This window comes from Lissotriton helveticus, chromosome 4_1 (assembly GCF_964261635.1).
Source record: "Lissotriton helveticus chromosome 4_1, aLisHel1.1, whole genome shotgun sequence".
Taxonomy (NCBI): Eukaryota; Metazoa; Chordata; class Amphibia; order Caudata; family Salamandridae; genus Lissotriton; species Lissotriton helveticus.
Window position 1 is genome coordinate 1,568,393,836 of NC_136063.1, and position 21,827 is coordinate 1,568,415,662.

The 21,827-nt window shown below is 47.6% G+C and overlaps 1 protein-coding gene across 2 annotated transcripts in view; it reads left to right on the top strand.

The window, feature by feature from the left end:
* COA1 (cytochrome c oxidase assembly factor 1) overlaps positions 1-21,827 on the top strand; it is a 337,235-nt gene that overhangs the window by 118,564 nt on the left and 196,844 nt on the right. The window lies entirely within an intron of this gene.

Genomic DNA, 21,827 nt, shown 5'->3' on the forward strand with positions numbered 1-21,827 from the left:
TGAACCCACGCTCAAGGACGTTCTGGCGGCCATTGCTGGAATCAAGACTTCACTGGAACATAAAATGGACTCCATCACGGTAGAATCAACCTGCTGCGGGCAGACATAAACAAAAAGAATGAGCGTATCAAACAAGTGGAACTCACTGTGACGAGCTTAGTAGAGGACACCTCCCAGCTTCAGACAGACGTTGAGGAACTGCAGAAAATCTGCAAATTCGCTGAAATCAAACTGGACGATTATGAAGGGCGTCTAAGGTACAATAACGTGCGAATTTTGGGAGTCCCGGAGCGATCGGAGGGGCAGGCCGCGGATCTCTTTGCGGAAGACCTCATTTTAAATCACCTGTAGCACAGGGGGCTCGGAAGTTTTTTTGTTATTGAAAGAGCCCATAGAGTACTCTGAGGTCGGCCAAAGCCAGGAGCGCCCCCCGACCGATTCTGGCAAGAGTTCTTAATTTTCGAGATCGTGATGCGATACTCCAACATGCCCGGACGGGGCCCCCCTGAAATATGAAAATTCGGAAATTACCTTCTTCCCAGACTTTACCCAGATGGTGCAGCGACAAAAACGCTCCTTCCTAGGAATCAAGAAGGCCTTAAGGGACAAGGGATATAAATATGCTATGCTGTTCCCAGCCTGGCTTCGTGTGGAAGCAGGGGGAAAGGCCTGATTTTTTGACAATCCTGAGATAGCGGCAGACTGGCTGGAGAATCGCTGACTCTATACTATTGAGACAATGTGGTGAAATGGTTCCGTGTGAGGGTTGGTGCTGAGGGGAGATGGGTTCGGGGATCACTAGAACTATAGACGAGAACCGTAACTTTAGCGGGTCAACCCAATAATGAGGGGGGGGAGTAAAATTATTCTTGACAACCTGTAAATGTAACAAAGCACAGTTTAACTGGTGGGGCGGGGCGGGAGCCGTGGGAGACAACACGTGCCCCACTTTTCTTCTTTTAGTAACAGTTAGGGCGACAGGCACTCTGCAAGTTGGATTATGGGCAGTTTGGAGCCCAGAGGGCAGGGGTGCAGGGAGGGGGGTGAATGAGAGGGGCAGTTATCGTTAGGTTTGATTTCTTTGATGTATTTGTTTGTTTAACACCATCACGGAGAGAGATCGGCATGTGCGACATCCAAGGGTCAACAAAGATGAGTACACACCTGGAAATAGGGGTTAGAGTTCTCAGTTGGAACGTAAATGGTCTGGGAGATAAGGTCAAACGTGGCATGGTCAACCACTTTATTAGGCGACAAGCCCCAGACGTCACCCTCTTACAGGAAACGCATTTAATTGGAAATAGATGTATGGCATTGCATAGGGGAGCTTATAAGTTGGTGGCACATGCAGGTTTCACCTCTGGCTCACGAGGAGTAGGCATCCTAGTTAAAAATTAATTTCCTTTCAAGTACGGGCCACCTGGTCAGACACACGAGGTAGATATATTGGGGTCTCGGGTCAGTGGGAGGGGAAGACAGCTACATTTGTATCAGTATACGTACCACCGGGCCTTCAGAATGACACTTTCAAAGACATTGGCACTATACTCTTATCACTCCCAGAGGGCTTTCTAGTAATAGGAGGGGACTTTAATGCGGTGCTAACTGGTGCACTTGACAGACACCCGCCGCGGGACATTAGATCCTCACAGATGTGGTTGCATAACTTTCTTGAGTCCGCAGGTGGATTGGACCGACCACTTTATAATTAACTTCTCCCTCCCTACTCTCCTGGAGGAACGCCCCAACCCTGTCCCCCTGCCGTTATGGCGCAGGCAGTGGCACAAGGTATCCGCCAACTCCTTTGGTGCTGCCTTTGTTCCTCCTGATTTTCTCCCATCTGACTCCCCCAATTTGGCCTTGTCCAAATTTAACAATGCCTTGAGTACGGCGGTCAACTTGATCGCCCCTCTAAGACGTTGCAATCAGCGGTCGGACCGAAAACAAGAACTATGGTACTCAGACGCACTGCGCACGGAGAAAAGAGCCTGCAGAAAGTTGGAGAAATCTTGGAGACTTTCGCGCAGTACCATTGATAGGGACAGGTATAGCTCAGCAATGAGACTCTATCATAAAAACATCAGAGCTGCCCGCAAGTCCCACATTATCTCCCAACTCTCTGGGGCTAGCAACGACCCCAAAATGCTGTACCAGGTGCTTTGCACATTCACCAAACCTGTCGCTTGCGACAGCGCAGAGGTGTTAACCCAAAAACTGTGCGATGAAACAGCCGGTTTTTTCTCGGATAAAATTGATGCCATTTACCAAAATATCTCCCAATCAAGCACATCCGCGGATGATAATGTTCCCTCTTCCAGTCCCCAGGCTGGAACAGCCTGCGCTGTCCCAGCCTCATTATCTCTCATCCCTGAGATCACCTTAGACCAGGTCAACTCCCTGATTGGGACCATTAAGTCAGGTAGCCCAGTGGACCCCGTACCTGCCCGTGTCATGCACCTTATGGGGAGTGTCATTAGCCCCTGCATTCAAACGGTGATCAATTGCTCCCTGTCTGAGGGACTGGTCCCCCAGGTATGGAAGGAGGCCACGGTCAAGCCTATCAGGAAGAACTCCGCCATCCCCTGGTCGGACCTGACCAATCTGCGGCCAATTTCTTTGCTGCCATTCATCGGCAAACTGACGGAGAAGCACGTCAATCACCATCTCTCCGCTTTCATTGAGCAGACTGGCAGCCTAGACCACTCTCAGTCCGGGTTCAGGCCTAGGCATAGTACCGAGACCGCCCTCCTCTCCGTTACGGATGCCATACGCCTGTCCTTGGACAGAGGTCTGTCTGTGGTGTTGGTGCTGTTGGACTTGTCCGCAGCATTCGACACCATATCCCACGCCATTCTCCTTACCAGATTAAAGGAGATAGGCATTGATAGATCTGCCCTGGCGTGGTTCACCAGCTTTCTCTCAGAGCGGACCCAGAAGGTGAACATGGGCTCCTTTACTTCCACCTCGGCCAACATCATCAGAGGAGTCCCGCAGGGCTCCTGCCTTAGCCCTACGTTGTTTAACGTATATGTCTCCTCTCTGGCCAACATGACTAGGTCCTTTGGGTTTATGCCAATCTCCTACGCTGACGACACGCAGCTGCTGTTCACTTTTAAAACCTTTACCCCGGAGATAAGACAAGCTTTCTCCAACGGCATGACTGCAATTGCCAGCTGGATGGCCAAGAATTTTCTACAGTGCAACGTGGGAAAGTCTGAGGTCATGTTATTCGGGGAGGCGAAAATCCTTTGGACCCCAGACTGGTGGCCTTCAAGCCTGGGACATGCCCCGCTCCCTAAACAGGTGGTACAAAACCTGGGGGTTCGTCTAGACCAGGACCTCACCCTTTCTCACCATGCCGGCACCACTGCGGGGTCATGCTTCCACGTTATTGGCCTCCTTCGGAAGGTGTTCCCCCTTCTACCCGATGACACCCGGAAGACCCTGGTCCAGGCCCTCGTTTTGAGCCGCCTGGACTACTGTAATGGCCTACTCTTAGCGGCCAGCGAGGGAGTGCTCAATAAACTACAGGTGGTGCAGAACACCGCAGCACGGCTGGTGACTAACTCCCCCCCCAGAACTCCATCCCTCCCCCTCCTCAAAGCCCTTCACTGGCTTCCTATCCGGAAACGGGTAGAATTTAAGATCTGCTGTGTGATACACAAGAGTCTACACAATCTGGGACCCCATTACCTGGCGGATAAATTTGTTTATCACCGTCCATCCCGTATCCTCAGGTCCACCAACCAACAACTGCTTCAGGTTCCCAGACATTATAAGACCAGACAGGGAGGCCGCGCCCTTTCCATCATGGGTCCGCGTCTATGGAACAGCCTCCCCCTCTCCCTTAGAGAGTGCCCCAGTCACCCTGCTTTCAGGAAGCGCCTAAAAACTGTACTATTCTAGGAGGAGTTTCTTCAACCAGTCCATTTCACAGCACCGCGCGGAGATACACCTTCGGGTGTGATGCCGGCGCGTAATAAGCCTATAAATAAATAAATAAATGGGGCTGGTGGACGGTTGGAGGACACACAATCCAGAAAGGGCCCAATACACTCACCTATCGTGAGCTCACCGTAGCCTATCACGCATTAATTACACCCTAGTCCCAGCAGCGCAAGCACACACTATTCAAGAGTTTCGTCACTTGGGCTCAATCAATCAATCAATCAATCAGAGTACTACCCGTGAGGGTCCCAAGGCGCTGAGGGGAGGGGGGGTGCTGCTACAGCTCGAAGAGCCAGGTCTTGAGGAGGCTTCTGAAGGTGAGTAGGTCTTGGGTCTGCCGTATGTGGGTAGGAAGGGTGTTCCAGGTCTTGGCGGCGAGGTAGGAGAAGGATCTGCCGCCGGAGGTCGTTCGTTGGATGCGGGGGACAGTGGCGAGAGCGAGGCTGGCAGAGCGGAGCTGGCTGGTGGGGGTTTGGAAGCTGAGTCTGCTGTTCAGGTAGGCTGGTCCGGCGTTGTGGAGTGCTTTGTGTGCGTGGGTGAGGAGCTTGAAGGTGATCATCTTTTCGACGGGGAGCCAGAGTAGGTCTCTCAGGTGGGGGGTGATGTGGCTGCGGCGGTGGACGTTGACGATCAGTCGGACGGAGGCGTTTTGGATGCGCTGTAGTCGTCGTAGGTGTTTGGCTGGGATTCCTGCGTAGAGTGCGTTGCCGTAGTCCAGTCTGCTGCTGACGAGGGCCTGTGTCACCATTCTTCTTTTTTCGGTCGGGATCCACCTGTAGATCATGCGGAGGGTGTTGTAGCAGGAGGAGGAGATGGCGTTGACCTGCTTAGACATGGAGAGGGAGTAGTCGAGGATGAATCCTAGATTGCGTGCATGGCCGGTGGGTGTTGGTGCTGTTCCCAGTGTGGTCGGCCACCAAGAGTCGTCCCAGGCTGAGGGTCTGGATCCGAGGATGAGGACCTCCGTCTTGTCCAAGTTCAGCTTCAGACGGCTGCTCCTCATCCAGTCGGCGACGGCCTTCATTCCCTCGTGGAGGTTGGTTTTGGCGGTGAGTGGGTCCTTGGTGTAGGAGATGATGTTGAGCTTGTGATGGCGGGTCACTAGTGCGAGTGGGGCCACGTAGACGTTGAACAGCGTCGGGCTGAGGGATGAGCGCTGGGGGACGCCGCAGATGATGTCGGTGGCTTCGGATCGGAAGGGTGGGAGGCGGACGCTCTGGGTTCTGCCGGTGAGGAAGGACGTGGTCCAGTCAAGGGCCTTCTCTTGGATTCCGGCTTCTAGGAGGCGTGTTTAGAGTGCGATGGCAGACCGTGTCGAAGGCGGCTGACAGGTCCAGGAGGATGAGGGCTGATGTTTCGCCGTTGTCTAGTTGGCGTCTGAAGTCATCTGTGGCGGCGATGAGGGCTGTCTCGGTGCTCAGGCATTTCGGATCACTCCCTGGTCTGGATGAGAGTGGTACCGAGACAGTTGAATGCCGGGAGCGTTGCCCCCATTAACTCATGGTATCTGAAGGACCCGGACACCCGGAGGAGCATTGTCCGAGCTACGGACAGTTATTTTTAAAAAAACATGAGTACGGTCGATTCAGCTCAGACGATATGGGAGGCTTACAAAATGGTCGTCCGGGGTGAGATCCTTTCCCTGATAGCCGGGCAAAAGAGGGAAATACAGGCATATCTCATGCAGGCGGAGAAAGAAGTGTTAAAAGCAGAAGAGGAAGTAGCCCAGGCAGTGACGCCCGAAAGACTCCATCTCCTGAAGTTAAAGCAAGACGAATTTAAAAGCATAGCAGAGGATAGGGCCAGGGCACAGGGCAGAGAGGTCCAGAACAGAATCTGTGAACATGGTGATTAGGCGGGAAGGCTAATAGCATGGTTGGACAGACAGGACTGGGCATCTCGCCTGGTACCGGAATTGCCTGGCGAAGGCCCCACCCCCGTAACAGACACACAGGCAATAGCTGACGCATTCGGGGAACATTATCGGGCAGTGTACCACACTACAGGTAGATTCACAGAGGACGAAAACAGAGAGATGCTCAAGGACATTAGGCTTCCCACCCTCTCAGACGAAAATAAAGTTTATCTAGAATCCCTGCTAACAGACGACGAAGAAGCACAGGCGATAAGGGGGACCAATTCAGGAAAGGCGTTAGGTCCTACCGGCATCCCCATTGAACTGTACAAACTTTGGCCGGACAAGATCGCCTCCTATCTCCGCTCCTTGTTTGTGGAAAGCAGAGATAAAGGTATACTGCCGTATGATCAGCTGGTCGCAAACATAGTAGTCATACATAAAGAAGGCAAATCCAAATCTGACTGTGCGTCCTATAGGCCTATCTCGCTACTAAATGTAGAGCCTAAGGTCCTCGCAAAGCTGCTGGCAACACGTCTGATTAAAGTCATTAACACATTACTCCACCCTGACCAGTCGGGTTTCATGCCACACCGTAATACGGCCCTCAATTTGCGCCGCCTGCACGGGGTGCTGGGCAGAGTATCAACCATACATGTTGGTATCACTAGATGCTACCATGGCATTTGACAGAGTTGAATGGCCATTTCTCTTTGCAGTGTTGAGCAAATTATGGTTTGGTCCTGCTTTTGTGAGCTGGATCGGTCTGTTGTACTCCAATCCCATGGCCCGGGTGGTAGTGAATAACTGTAAGTCTCCAGATTCCCAGCTGAGCCGGGGCACAGGCCAGGGATGCCCTTTATCTCCGCTCCTCTTTGCATTAGCACTGGAACCCCTGGCGGCTTGGGTTCGGCAGGATCGAGTAATTTGCGGAATGCGATGGGCCCAAGGCTGGGAGGGCAAGATCTTGGTATACGCAGACGACATTCTCCTTTATATGACTTCCCCAAGAGCCTCATTGATCGGTCTCTTTGAAATTCTCGCAATATTTGGGAAATACCCTGGCTTTACCCTAAACTGGTTAAAGTCAATAGTCTTTGTCCTCTAGGGAGAATCACCCACTCTACCGAGGAACTGTCTGGAACCACCTATACGGCGGCTGAATAGCCGACATTGGAAATCTCTCCCTCTTTCCTTATTGGGCAAGGCGGCCCTTTTCAAAATGATGGCTCTGCCCTGCTTTTTATACGCTCTCCAGAATGGAATGGACCCAGTCCCTGCGTCCTATTTTAAAGAAATAGAAGACTTTCAAAGAGAACTCCTTTGGGACGGCAGGCCCCGAATTGCGTTATCTAGGTTGACGCTCAATTGGTACAATAGGGCATCAGTCTTCCAGATATTAGGAAGTATTATTGGGCACCCCACCTTGCTGCAGTTAACAATGGAGTTTATGGTTGTCCGGACGATCCCGGATACGCCATGGACAGGTGGTTGCTCCCAGGGGAAGATTACAATAAAGCATTATATGCCAAAACCCGCAGATTCCCTCTCACTGTACCAACTGCACACTCAATCCATGTATGGCATGCGGCCAACAAACAACTGGGATGGGACGGCAGATTCACGCTGGCCACTCCACTATGGAGCTCCGAGAGACTGAGGAGCCTGTGGAAAAAAGAGGATTTCGACAAATGGGACCTAATCAGAATTTCGCAAATTAAAGATATCTGGGGGGAGGGGACGGTTATCCCTTTCCCCTCTCTTAATCAGCAATACAGCTTGGCAGACACTAAATATTATCGATATCTTCAAGTACGACACGCCTTGCTCACCCAGGTATCCGGTAACACCACACTTCCAGAAGCCTCCCCCCTAGAGGACAGAATACTTGATGGCCATCTCCCGGAGAGGGCCATTTCACTTATTTATAAATAAAACTGATTAATAACATGGAATATCCGCTGCAATGCTTAAAGGAGAAATGGGTCAGAGATGGCTTGGAGCTAGACGAAGAGGGCTGGCAGGAAGCAGTTTCTTCCCCGCGGGAGGTTGCCATCCAGGCCAGACTGAGGTTGGTGAAGCTCAAAATATTGCATAGGATCTACATTACAGGGCCTGGCTTGGTGCAAATGGGGAAAGCAGAGAATGAAGAGTGCAGGAGAGGGTGCGGGGAAACAGGGACATTTATACATATCCAGTGGAATTGCCAACACATACAATCATACTGGCAGGCCGTACACCGAACACTACGGGAAGTCCTTCATATAGACATACTGCCGAGGATTGAAGGTGTATCCTTAATGTTTGGGAGCCGACAGATCTCAATAAATACACTACACAATGGACAACTCTGGCATACATGATTGCAAAAAGGAATATAGCACACCAGTGGGGAGCGAGTCAACCTCCCAAACTGAGCAAATGGACAGAATACTTAGACTGGTGCATGTTTAGGGAGAAGTCAGTCTATGATGCAAGAGGGTGCCCTGGTAATTGGAGAAAGGTATGGGGGACATGGAATCAATATAGAGGGATATCTGCACTCCACCTACTCCCCAGACAGATACTGAAACTCTGGAAACCCCTTGAATTCTCTAATATTGTAAATGTGACCTGACATATGATGTTGATGTTTGGAAATATGTAATTATGATGCCGCTTATTCTTGATTTTGTGATGGTGAGTTATGTCAAAATTGTTCAATATAAAAATAAAAATACAAGTAGTTATTCTGTTCTTTTAATGACACAATGCCTGAAGTAATGAAAGTATCAAACACCTTTTATGGACTCCTTATGATTCACCTGGTAAAATTGGTGTGGTAATGCTGTGACCAGTGTTATGTTTACTAGTTGCTGTTACCACCTAATTTACCTGCCATCACAAGTATGAGTCCCTTAATGGGGAATAACATGTGGAACCTGATATTACTGGGATGTTTAATACATATTTGGAGAGATATTGGGGCTCAACTCTAATATGATACATTGATCAGTTGAACACTATGCGCTCTGTTGACAGCCCTGAATGCACAGAAAACCTGACACAAGTAGGTGTACAGAGCACAGCAGGTGGCAAGCTTATGTAAAGTACTGACCCTAATAGATTATCTTTTGAGGCAAACTAGTGTCTCTTGAATATACCATTTGGATCACCAATAAATCTGCACAGTTAATTTATAGTAACTGGATAGACAGGATATTACCACAAACAATGTAGTGTTAGTCTTACTGACTACTTACTTGAAGGTACGCAAATCATTCTAATCGAAGACTTAAAGTACGATATGCAAATGTAGAATATGAATTAGTCCTAAAAGATAAATTTAACTGAGACCACCAGAATTTTTAAAGTTTAACAGATCAGTCAAATTTGTATCAATTTGCAAATGGCAATAAGTAGCACACGTTTGAAGCACAGCCGTTGCTGAAATTCCAGTGGTGTATTGCATCTGAGCTCCTGCTCCTCAAAAAAAACCAATCAAAATAGGGAGGACTGGAGATGTTTGTGTGCTCTTAGTGGCTGCCAGCCACATGCCCATGGCTGCCAGGCTTGGGCCACCCTGACCATGCCACACGATCACTACCGCACATCCATCCCTCTTACACTGGATGCTGTAACACTTCCTCTTTTAATGTTGCAGAAACATACTATAGCTACAAGACAATTGGAGGTAGACTGGTAGCTCTGGCCACAAAGACAGGCTGAAGATGCTTTGCTTCAGTGCAAAATCTTGGGGCAAACAGAAGTGAAGATGACTAAGCCTGTGATCAGAAGAGATCTCCAGCCCTAGTAATACACATATCCCTTCATCTTCTATTCCATCTTACTAGTATCATACCCATAAACATCATGTACCTATGAGGGGTCCACCTCTGGCAACCTCTTACCTATTACATCCAATTAACATTTACAATCATGACCTAATGTGCAAGTGCTTTCAGGGTTGAATTACAAGCCCTTTCAGCTCAAAGTGCCCTCATTCTGGAGCTTTTGCTTCCGGATCAGAGATAATTCTCATCTACTTCACAAACTTAGTACGTAGGTGGGGAAGCTCTGTGGTTATCTCTGGTCACTGGCTTGAATCATCAAAAAATAGCTTAGATAAGCAGAGCTCTACCTTTGTTAAGGTACAGTGAAAAGTTTAAAAGTTCACTAAAGTTTAAAAAACGTTAGAAATATTTTTAAGCTAAATATTAATGTACAATAATTGTGTATATTTAATTGGAATGTCAAGCAAAATAAAACAAATGCTACAGCAATATTAACTTAAGTTGAAATTCAATAATTAATTAATTTAAATATATTACATGAATTAAAAAAAATTTAAAAGATGTATTACCAGAGAAACCCACTGAAAGTAAAATCTTTATCATGACTACTCCAATACAACACAACATTACATTTCAATAATGCAGCACAAAAACACAGAAGCATAAAAATAACTGAACACAACCACAACAAAATATCACACCGCAAATATGTACAGACGTTCTTGTCACACATTACAACCTCCAGAATCGTGTTTTCATAATACGGTGGTAGAAGGTATTGGGAGCAACTACTACGTAATTACTACTAAGGACATACAATATAGCCAATTCAACAATGCTGTGCGATCCGGCCTTGTATCTTTCCATGCAGGCCCCCTGAAAGTAAGTTCCTAAAATTGTTGTTTACTGGTTGTTGCCTTTGCGCCTCTCGTGATTACCTAATGTTTTTTCTCAGAAGCGTGCTTCGGGTTCCCGATATCTGCCTGCTAATGGGAACCACAAAAGAGGAAGCTCTTCGTATGTGAAACAAAAGTCTGCTAGTCACTGACAGCCCTCCACCAAGCAGGCTCTGCTGAGGTACAAAGACCTTTCAAATGTTGTTTTCACTCACTGTGCTGGTCAGTCGGTAGAGAGTCCACGCTATTATTTACAGGCAGAGGGACTTGAGTCCATCCGAAAAACAGGCTAATTCCTAAAAATCTTTTGTGACTGACTTTTTTAGGTTTTGCCTGCAAGTGCACACGTAGTGCGCATGCGCTAAAAAACCTTATGAGTTCTATGTGGGATCGATGACCCACCCCCGGCTCCCATTGGCTAGCTCCATAAATGGAGGCTAGCCATTGGGAGCCGGATCTGTCCATCAAGGCCGGACCAGATTCGGGGGCGTTCCAGCGTTTTTTTCCCTGGGCGTGGTTCCGTTCGTCTTGGAGGTGGTCGGAGAGTTCTCCCTTTGGACCTCTCGGAGGGGCAGCGAGGGTCGGCTCCCCTCGGAGCGGAGCTCACTCTGCCGTGTCCTGTGGGAGGACCTGTGCGTGCAGGAGGCTCGGGAGTACAGGAGCCCCGGGGATCTCAGCCGCCGGCAGCGATGTGGTTCTGTCCTGGGGGCAGCGGCGGCTGCTGGCAATCCCGTGGCCCGGCCTGCATCTCTGGGTGTTGGCGGTGCTGCTCTGCAGCCTCTCCCGGTGCCAGTTCCCCCCTCCCCCCCCCTCCCGCTCTCCGTAATACTGTTAATGGGGAAGGTGGCTCACACGGTTGGTTATCTGAGCATACAATCAGCAGGTGCCAGGTTCGATCCCCGATTGTTCCAGTTATTTTCTTTTTAACTAATTTTCTCTGTTTTATTGATTTTTCGTTGTAAAATTTGTACCCTTTCGTGATGATATTAGGGCTGCACACAGTTTAGCCCTCTACTGGAGGCCGTTTGGGTCCCGCGTAATACACAGAGCCATACGCGTGCTCCTACTACCATACCCACCAGCTCACATCCTACTCGAGGGCGCCGCTCTGCCTGGGTACCTCATCATTAACTTACCACACTCTGACGAGCGGGACCATCCTCTGAGCGATTCTCTGAGCAGGAATTCACTTCTGTTGTAATTAACAATACCAGCCTGCTCACATCAGGAGCCTCCACATACATTTTCTATCAACGCATACAGAAGGACTTCACAGTTAACTACTGTTAGTGCACTTTGCAGCCCCTTTATAACCCTACTTCTGGAAAGTGTGGCTGCTTCATCTTTAAGTCTAGGACGGCTCACATGGTTGGTTATCTGGTCATGCAATCAAACGGCACGGGGTTCGATCCCCGACTGTTCCTGTTATTTTCTTTTTAATGAATTGTGCCCATTTCATTTATTGTTCATTGCCAAATTCTCACCCTTTCTTGCTGATTTTGGGGCGCACACATTACCCCTCCTTGCTGGAGGCCATCTCCATTTGCATTTTCTTCCCACGCATAATTAAGGACTGTGGATGCAAGGAAGCCTCAAGTTCTTTCGGAAAGGGCAGACTGGAGACCTCTGCCATCACCAGCAGCTGCTTGTATTTTCATTGCAGAGCCAGCAATGCACAACATACTCACAGGGGGAAACAACAACATTTGTTCTTCGGCTTATATAGCACACACTCCTGCTTCTTCTCAGACAATTTAAAAATGTATTGCATAAAAAGACCACCTGCTTCGTGGATACTGCATTTATTGGTATTGCTCTGACGCATTCTCATCTGCGCCCTTTTTTTTTTTTGAGCGAATGAGTGACTTGGCATGTTTATGACAGTATTACAAGGTGGTGCAAGCACTGCTGCTAAAGGCATTACATGTTCAGTATTATCAATGGAGACTCGCCAAGAGATTTTTCTGGCAAAAGGTTTTAATTTGTGGTTGCGGGTGATGGGCACCAGCGTTTTTGAGCACCAAGAATATATAATTTTTATAATCAATCTATGACCTTCAACAGGTGCTTTACTTCAGGTATTGCAATGAGTTTTTTTTCCCCCTTATGTGGATTTGTGTGACGACTAGGTGGTATTTGGTGAAGTGCTATTGTAAAGGTATCGCTTGCACTTTTTCGTGTTTTGTGCCGTTCTGCCCTCTGTTACAATCACCCCCCCTCGTTTTTGTGTCCTTCTGCCCTCTGTCTGCCTCGTAATTTGTGCCGTTCTGCCCTCCGTTAGAATCATCCCCCCCTCGTTTTTGTGTCCTTCTTCCCTCTGTCTGCCAAGTTTTTTGTGCCAATCTGCCCTCAGTTATAATTGTTTCCCCTCGTTTTTGTGTCCTTCTTCCCTCTGTCTGCCTAGTTTTTTTGTGCCAATCTGCCCTCAGTTATAATTGTTTCCCCTCGTTTTTGTGTCCTTCTGCCCTCTGTCTGCCTGGTGTTTTGTGCCGTTCCTCCACCTGAACTGAGCCCTTTAAAATAAGGCCAGGCTCCAAAAAGTACCGAAGCCCCCTGCCCTGAACCATAAAAAACTGCCCCCTACCTCCGTGAAGTACTCTGACTCTGCTCCCTACCCTCCCTTGCCGCCTAAAACTGTCCCCTGCCATGCACCCTACAAAGCCTCGACTTAGTAAACTGTCCCTTCTCTGTGTGCTTCGAGGCCGTAAAATGTAAGCCTAGGCACAAATGTAAGCCTAGGCACAAATGGATGGTTGGAATTGTGGGGTAAAGTTTTATTTAATGTGATTTTATGTAGCGTGAACTTTACCCGAAGGTGTCAGAGCGCTTTACATAAGAACCAGTTGCCAAACCTAAGGACTTTGATTTAGATGCGTTAAGTAAAAGATACCAACAGGAAAACAATTGAAATGTACTAGATGTAGTCACACAAAGAAGAGACTGTTGATTCTCGTTATATTTCTATATACATATGGAAGGGATATGAATAGATGTACTGCAAGAGTCACATAGGAATGTTAGAGTAGAACGGTCTACTGCATATACTAGTGAATACAGTCATCTCTATATACAGAAAAAATTAGTTATATTTAGAGGGGTCGTAGTGGGACCCAGTGGGTGGATGGATGCATGATGGATGGATGTATGCATGATGCATGGATGTATGGGTGGATGCATGGATGGGTTGTTGGTTGTATGGGTTGGTGGATTGCATAAATTGTTGAGGGATTGGCTGTATATATGCATCTATCCTACCACCCATCCATGCATCTATCCATACACCCATCCATACACCCATCCATGCATGCACCCATCCATGCATCCACCAACTCATCCATGCAAGCATTACAACAGCCCGCAGCTCTCCTTCGTCTCTCCTCGCCACCCCCTTCCCTGAGCCCGCGGCTCTCCTTCGTCTCTCCTCGCCCCCCCTTCCCTGAGCCCGCAGCTCTCCTTCGTCTCTCCTCGCCCCCCCCTTCCCTGAGCCCGCAGCTCTCCTTAGTCTCTCCTCGCCCCCCCTTCCCTGTGCCCTGCTATTGTAAATGACAATGCCATTTATTTATGTTAAAAAAAAACATAAATAAAAATAATGTCAAGAGCAATGCCAATAGCTCTAACTTTAACAGAGGCAAAACCATTGCATTGTAAATGCTTGTCTAACCCTGCTCCCATGGTTCTCTGCCTGAGGTCGGGAAGGGTACAAGCTCTGGCAATGCTGAAAGGCCTGGCTTCCAAGCGGAGTCCTGAATGCAACATTAAAACGGTTTGCCTTCTGTCTACTAGAAAAGAAAAATAGACTGAAGACCGTTTATAATCTTGCACTGAATGACTGCCATTGTGATGGTATTGAGAAGAGGAGGCCTCGCTTGGGGGGCTACAAGACTGACAGGGGCTACTGTGCCCAGGGCTGGTCCTAGGACGTTTTGGGCCCTGGGCAGAATAGGAACATGAGGAGCCTCTATAGTTCACATAAAGTGTAAACTCACAGCAAGTGACATCACAGGAAGTAACATCAATTGACAATAATTATCTGGCATCTCTGAAGCAACTTTGCAAGAAGCTACTTACCTTGTGTGGATAACAATAAAAGGCTGAAATATAAATAATAATCCTAACAAAACAATTACAAATAATGTAAAGCTCTATTAAGTGAAGTACATTAAAATGATCGAACCAGGAGGAAAAGCTAAGCATATTTCTCTCCAAAACTAATATCATTGCTGCAATGTTCACTGATTGTTTCCAGTTTAGTGGATGGTTAATATTCCAAGATATATTGTTTTAGAGCTAAGCAGCAAATCTTCAAGTGACACTCCAAACTTCCCTTCATGCCAATGAGATTGATGGATAAGGCATTTTTGGTTTTCAGCAGACGAGGGGGCTTAACACACTAAGAGATAAGTGCTAGATGACGTGGGTGAACTGCAAATGGCACAGATGTCTTACACAAGTGGGCGTTGAGATATTTGGCAGAAAAAAAGCACCAAATGCAAGACCACAGCAACACACTGAACACATAGATACATCATTTACTCTCAAACTCCATGTTTAAGAGATGCAAAGAGCTGAGCTAACTTTAAGATATAAAGAAGAAATGGCTGAAAAGAGACTACAATTGGCCATTAGCAAAGAAAAAACTCCCAAAGTTATACTGTACCAGTCCCTAAGCAGGCAAGTAGTAAATTAATGCAACAAAACAACCGGAAAACCAGCAAGGTAGAATATCTATAGGTTGGGGATGGTGGTGTCTGACTTGCGAAATAAAGCTACCAAAATCCCAGAGATTTCCAATTTAAAAAAAGGGAAGACACTTGCCAAAATGCAATGGGTACAGAACCAAGCTGCTCAACCCCTATTTAGCCTAAGATGTAATAACCAAATTGCCCCTGGATTTTGCTTAAAGTGATAACTGAATACAAGACTCTTGCAAGACCCCTTCGGTTATCCGCAAGTCAGTCTAGTCATGCACCAAGCTTCCTAACCAAACACTTTTGGCCCTCCAACTTTCCAATGCAACATCTGTCTCCGTGAGCCTTCTGGACACCTACTCATATAGGCTCAATGATTAGCAGTTCATTCCATGTGCTTTGATGTGCTCTCTGGAATGCCCCCCACTCCTCAGCCCCCCCCTCTCCTTGTGCGCTCACCCTTCTTTACCTCATCTCCCTCATGAGGCCAGTTGTAACTATGTTGCTGAAAAGCAGCAATTTTCCCAGGCCTTGCTGCTTATGTTGTCTGGCTGGTTCTGCCTCTCTTAAATTCACTTCTCTTTTCCATACACTACCTTTCACCTCTCATCCTTCCAAGTCTCATAACTTCGGTCACTAGTTCTACCCCATTTACATCCACCTCTCCCTTGCCATCCTCCTGAAGCATCTTATCTTGTTGATTCTACCCCTCTTACACCCACCTCCCCCACCATACTCTGCTCTTCTTCTTCACCATCCTCTTCTCTCCACCAAACTCTTACCTTTTCTTGTGCACTCTACCCCTCTTACATCCATCTCTCCCCTCTCTCAAATCTTTGTCTCTTCTCTTACTGGTATTATCCCTCGGATATCCAACTTTCTCCTCCATCCTCTACAGTTCACCTCATCTCACCTCATTTTACCATTCTCACTGATTCTGCCCCTCTTACTTCTACAGCTCCCATCCGTGTACTGCCCTTCACCTCTCATCTCTTCCCCCGCCTCTTAACATTTGTACTTGGTGTATCCCCTTCACACCCACCTCTCCCCTTCACACCCACTTCTCCCCTTTCACCCTCCAGCCTCTTACCTCTTTTCACTGAGTGCCAGTGCCCAAAGCGCTGCTCCGAAACCCATGGTCAGCATCATTAAATATCAGCATGCCAAACACCAAGCCTGCCTAGTCCTGAATCTACCTCAAGCATCTTTAATCCACTGCTAGAAACCGCCAACCATTCTATCTCACTCTTCGAGGTTCTTGCTTTCTCCCCTGGTGACCGTGTTTCTGCCTTTCTCTTTCTCCTTCTTTTCTGTGAGCATTTTTCCTTCTTTTGGTTTCAGTAACTGCTTGACGCAGAAAAATTAATCCTGACAGCTCCCATTGACAGCCACCTGCTCAAATGAAGTACAGCGCTTACCTTTCTCTCTGATTCTGGTACTCTTACATCCACCTCTCTCTCCTGTCTGCTGTACACTTCACCTCTCATCTCTTTCCACCCTCTAACCTTCTCTTGTTGGGTCTGCCCCTCCTAGATCGATCTATCTATCTATCTATCTATCTATCTATCTATCTATCCATCCATCCATCCCTTGTGCCTCTCCCACAGCATCTTACATGTGCTTGGTAGTCCTGTCCTCTTGCATCATACTGTACCTCTCACCATTTCCTCTCCCGCCACTTACGTTCTTATGACTCTGCCTCTCCAATCTATGCTCTATCTTCCAGCTTTTATCTTTCCCTCCTGCATCAACATGTTTTGCTTGTTCTGCCCCTTTTACATCACCTCCAACCATCATGTTCTAGTCTTCAAGTTTCATCTCTACCCTCCTTGTTCGTTCTGTCCCTCAAATATACACCTCTCCCCTGCATGCTCTTCTCTTCATATTTCATCTCTCCTCACTGTACCATCCTCTTGCAGGTTCTCACCCTATAACATCCACTTCTCCCCACCATGTGCTGGTCTTCACCACTACCCCCCCAACCTTTTACATCACTTCACCTGTTCTCCTCCTTTATATCCACTACCCCTTCTGCACTCCCAAATCCTCATTCCTATTTGAGCAGATTCTGCCCCTCTTACATCCCTCTCTTTTGCACGCTATGCCCTTCATCTCATCTCTCTTCTAGGGACGTAGCTACCATTTGGTGCAGTAGGTGCAGTGGCACCAGGGCCCAGAGCCCTAAAGCCCCCCTGAGCCCTGATAATTGCTGTATTTTACACCCCAACAGCAAAGGAGCCATTTTCTTTCCTTTCCCCGGGGCCCATGAAATGCTTGTTACGCTACTGCTCTCTTCCAGGCTCTTCCCTTCTCGCACTGATTCTGCCTGTTTCATCCATCTCTTTCTCTTCCCAACCTCCCTTTCCTCCAGCCACTTACTTTTCCATGCCAATTCTGCCTATCTATCTTCCCTACTTTACAATCACCTGTCCGCTCTCCGCCATCCTCGCACCTTCTACCATTTGTTTTACCCATTTTATTATCAACTCACCTGCTTATGCTCTGCTATACTCCTTTTCCCTTTATCTATGGTGAGCAGTGCCCATTGTGATGTGACGTCATTCTTTGTTTTGAGTGTGATCTCTGTAGGATAGCCCTGCATTTCATTCATGAGGGGGCAAGAAGCACTAACAAGGGGACTTTAAGTACCCTTTTAAGAATCAGTGTTAACTTGCAGATACAGCGATTAGGCCCAGATAGAAAGTCCAAGAAGGGAAGGTGATAAAGAACAAAAAAATCAAAACTTGTTGAGCTGAAATGTCTTGAGGGATGCCACTAAAAGTTGCTCAATGGAACTGGAATATCAGCCAGCAGCCCAGCCAAAGCACCTGGCAATGGGCTGAAGCCCTTTCTCTTAACGGCTGGGAGGCACAGGGGAGGGAGGGCTGTCTTTTGGGCCTCGCAGCGCTTAACCATGGTTGGGAAGCCTAGGGGAGGGGCTACACCTGTCCCCTGTGCCTCATAACACTGAGGTCCTTGGAAACGTGGCACAGTGCTGCGAGACCCCCATGAGTGTGAGCTGGCTCCGGTCCCTGGGCAGCTGCCCACACTGCCTATGCCTAGCGCCAGCCCTAACTCTGCCCAACCATGCCAGTTGAGATAATTTGCCACTGTTGTCCTTGGTCCGTCCTACCATGGCCCTGCAAACTGGGCTAAAGTACAACCCTTTCTGCACTAGACTTTCATTATGGCGAGGGGGAGCAGTCCAAGCCTTCCGAGGGAGTGTGAGAAGCAAGAGCTCAGGACTTTATCATCCTACAGAAAATAACTTCTATGTCCAGCCCAGCTCTTGTTTTCTGCTTTAGTACACGAACATTATTTAATTACACAAGAGAACTTAATACTGCACAATCCAAATATTCTCAAGATTCTGTGGTTAAATACCTGGTTGCATTCTTCATTTGGCACTAAACCGTCCCAATAGTCTCGTCTTCTAGGCGACATCCAGATTCTGTAGTCCCCAATATCTAGTGGCAGAGGCACAAATTAGTCACAGTTGCAGATTATCACAGCTACCCCATAGGATTTAGAAGTGCAATTCAGTCCCTCAAACTTGCCCTTAGTTTACTTTGGGTAGAATGTCTCGAGTCCATGCACTCGTCTTCCTTTGAGCAGGTCTCAGCTTGTGCTCTGGTCCTAGGGGGAAGCTTGGAAATGCCTGTGTGCCGGTCTTCACAGGTAAGTAAGGCAATGTGATGGGGCACCTGTGCTTGTACTAGCCACTCCCTGATGTCTATGTCGCTGGGTGGGTGCAGTTCAGGTCTGAGGGTCCTGGCGTGGTCTCGCCAGCCTGAGCCACTTCTTCAGCAAGCCAGATTCTTAGTGACCACGTGCAGGTACGGGCCGCTGGACCAGTGTGGTTCATACCTGCGATGTGCAGATACAGTCTACTAGGCCGACATAGTGCAGTTGAGGCCTTGCATGCCAACAGGAGCACAGTGCAGTAGCAGCCACTCAGAGTCACAGCCCTAGTGGAAAGCACATGTCCTTGCATGGCGTAAACAATCTTTGGGACTTATCTGAGGTAGGGACCGCACCGAGAGACCAGAGGACCCCCTCAAAATTCAGGTCACTCCTGACTTCGCTCCCTGGTAGTGTCTGCTTTTTCTGGGTGCTCCACACAAGGGGAACACAATAGCATTCTCTTCTTTCACAGTTCCTCCTCCTCCAAGGGCAGGCAGGCTCATTCCCTTTCTCAACAGGCATACACCAGGCACTAGGCATACCCTCAGCTCCTCCAGTAGACTTTTCAGGCGCTGTCCCCTCACCTATGGGAGACAGCTGTCAGTTAAACACCAACCCTGGGGACGCTTCCTTGCTTGGTCATAAAGAAATTGGGGCTGGAAGAAAATTATTTGGTTTGGGTCCCACGTTTAAACATATTTTTAGGGCTCGTGCTTGTGTTGCTGTGCACAGCATTGCACGCGCAGCGAGAGCCCTTTGTATGGTGTTCTGAAAGCTGCTCACATGCTCGTGCGTGTGGTTTTGCTTTCCGCGGCTCTATTGGCTTTCGCGTACTTTTTTTAAAGCCAGCACGCAATTGGGCAAAGGCGGGCGCGTGCCCCGCCTTTGCTCTGCTCATTCCCGTCGGTGACTAGCAATCGCAGCAGCGCGCATTTGCTGCCGCGCTCCCTAGCCCCCGCTCCTCTGTGGTGCGCACGCACCACTGGTTTGCTTGGGCATCGTTGACTGCTGAAGGCATTCCATATTTCTCCAAGTGTTTAGCCTTCCAGAGAAATGGTTCAGTGGGAAACCAAATGATTCTTTGACCCTTGTTTAATTTATGCACAGACATAAGGCTTCTCCAGGAGTCTTCTCTCACATCCCGGTACCAGACAAGGATCTCCACAGCAAATGAAACAGAGCAGCGACGACAGACTGGAGAGCCAAAGGAACTATGGAGGTGGATGAATAGGTCACATGACCAGTTCGGTTTCTATTCCTCCCATCTAGTCTCTAAAGTGCCTTCCCAGAGAATTGTGTGACTTGTGGTTCACAAGCAACAACACGTTATACAGGAGCTTCGAGTGAAAATTATAATCCCCAGGATGCAAAGCGGCTCACTAGCTATTGCGTTTCTGCAGGCGCTGCCACAATGTACAAGCGGCGGGCCAGGGCAGGCCTAAAACCATTTCTATTACAGGTTTTAGTTGGACGGCTGCGTATTGGATGATATTTGTACAGTGAAATCATGAACGGTAAATGTCTCCCCAGTGTTTCAAAAACGGGATTACAAACTTTACGTCATTTCTTTAATTACATGACAAAGGACTTGAGAAGAGGTTAGTGATAGAAACACGTTTTTACCCTATTTCGAGCATTCAGATATCAGATCTGTCTTCTCGCATTGGGCTTATGGCACAGATGGACACTCCTGTGTCTTAAGTTCAGATTCTTGATCGTTCCGAACTGCACCACCACTGCCCTGTCAGCAAGAGACGTGCCAGAAGTAGAGGTAGGAGCTCAAACAATATTATTCACCCCTTGTGTTTGTTTCAATGTTTTGCGATATAGAATGTATTTTTAAACTCTGGCGTCGTTTGACGTTCGGTACCACGTCCTTCACACACACACAGCTGCGTGTGCCCACACAAATACAACATACCCACTCTGGATGTGTAAGGGACAGTGTCAGCTCCAGGTATTTTATAGATTTGCTGTCCTCACCTTGTGCTGTATTTGCTGCTGTTGCTCGTCCGGAGAGAAACTGATTACTTTTGATATTTTCCAATCACAAACATTGCTCTTTTCTGTGACTTTCCTAATGTCTTCACATTATATTATCTCCAGCTCAATGCAAATGCTGACATTTGACTAAATACACATATATCTCTCAATTATAGTGTGTTCAGACCTCTGTTGTAACAGGGACCTAAGGCATGACATTTAAACTGGCATTGTTTGGGAAGCAATTCTAAACTAAGTAATTGAGATATAGAGTAACATGTTACACCCAGTACCCTATCCAATAACCACAGATCACAGAATAGTTCAAATATAATAGCTAGACCCGTAAAGTGAGGTCTTCTTAAATGTATTTTTGTATCCGAAAACTTAATTTACATCTGACACTTAAAACGTATTACACTTCAGTGCAAGTTAACATCTATTCAACCTACCACACAGTACAAACAATGTACATCCACTATACATTACATATATCCACTACACTAAACTCAGACGTGAAACATATTATCATTTACAACGTCAATAGTTCTAACTCTAAGAAATGCGAGACCTATTGCATTGAAAATGCTTGTTTAAAGAGAGGTTGTGAATTCACTATCTCACTCTCAACCCTCTGAACCTGTTTGGAGTGGTTTTCTTTCAAGTAACTCTCTCAGGCTGCTTTTCCAGTCTGGGAGGGACTGACCAGGTGAAATGAAGTGCCAGCGAAAAAGCAGGTGCCATGTATTTTGCACTTTTCTGAAAAATGTCACCCTCTACTGTTCAGCAGGGTAATTACTGGTTCTTGGAGATACTGGGCTCACTGGGTGCCAGTAGTGTGATTTCTTGTTCTAGTTCATTGTCTGATGACAATAAAATAAATAACAAATTCCATTTGGTTGAACTATTGCCAGATTGAAGTTTCTGTTGCTCTAGCATTCTAATGGTGTACACACGTATGAAAGGGTAAATGCTGAGCAAACATTTTGTGTCCCACTGT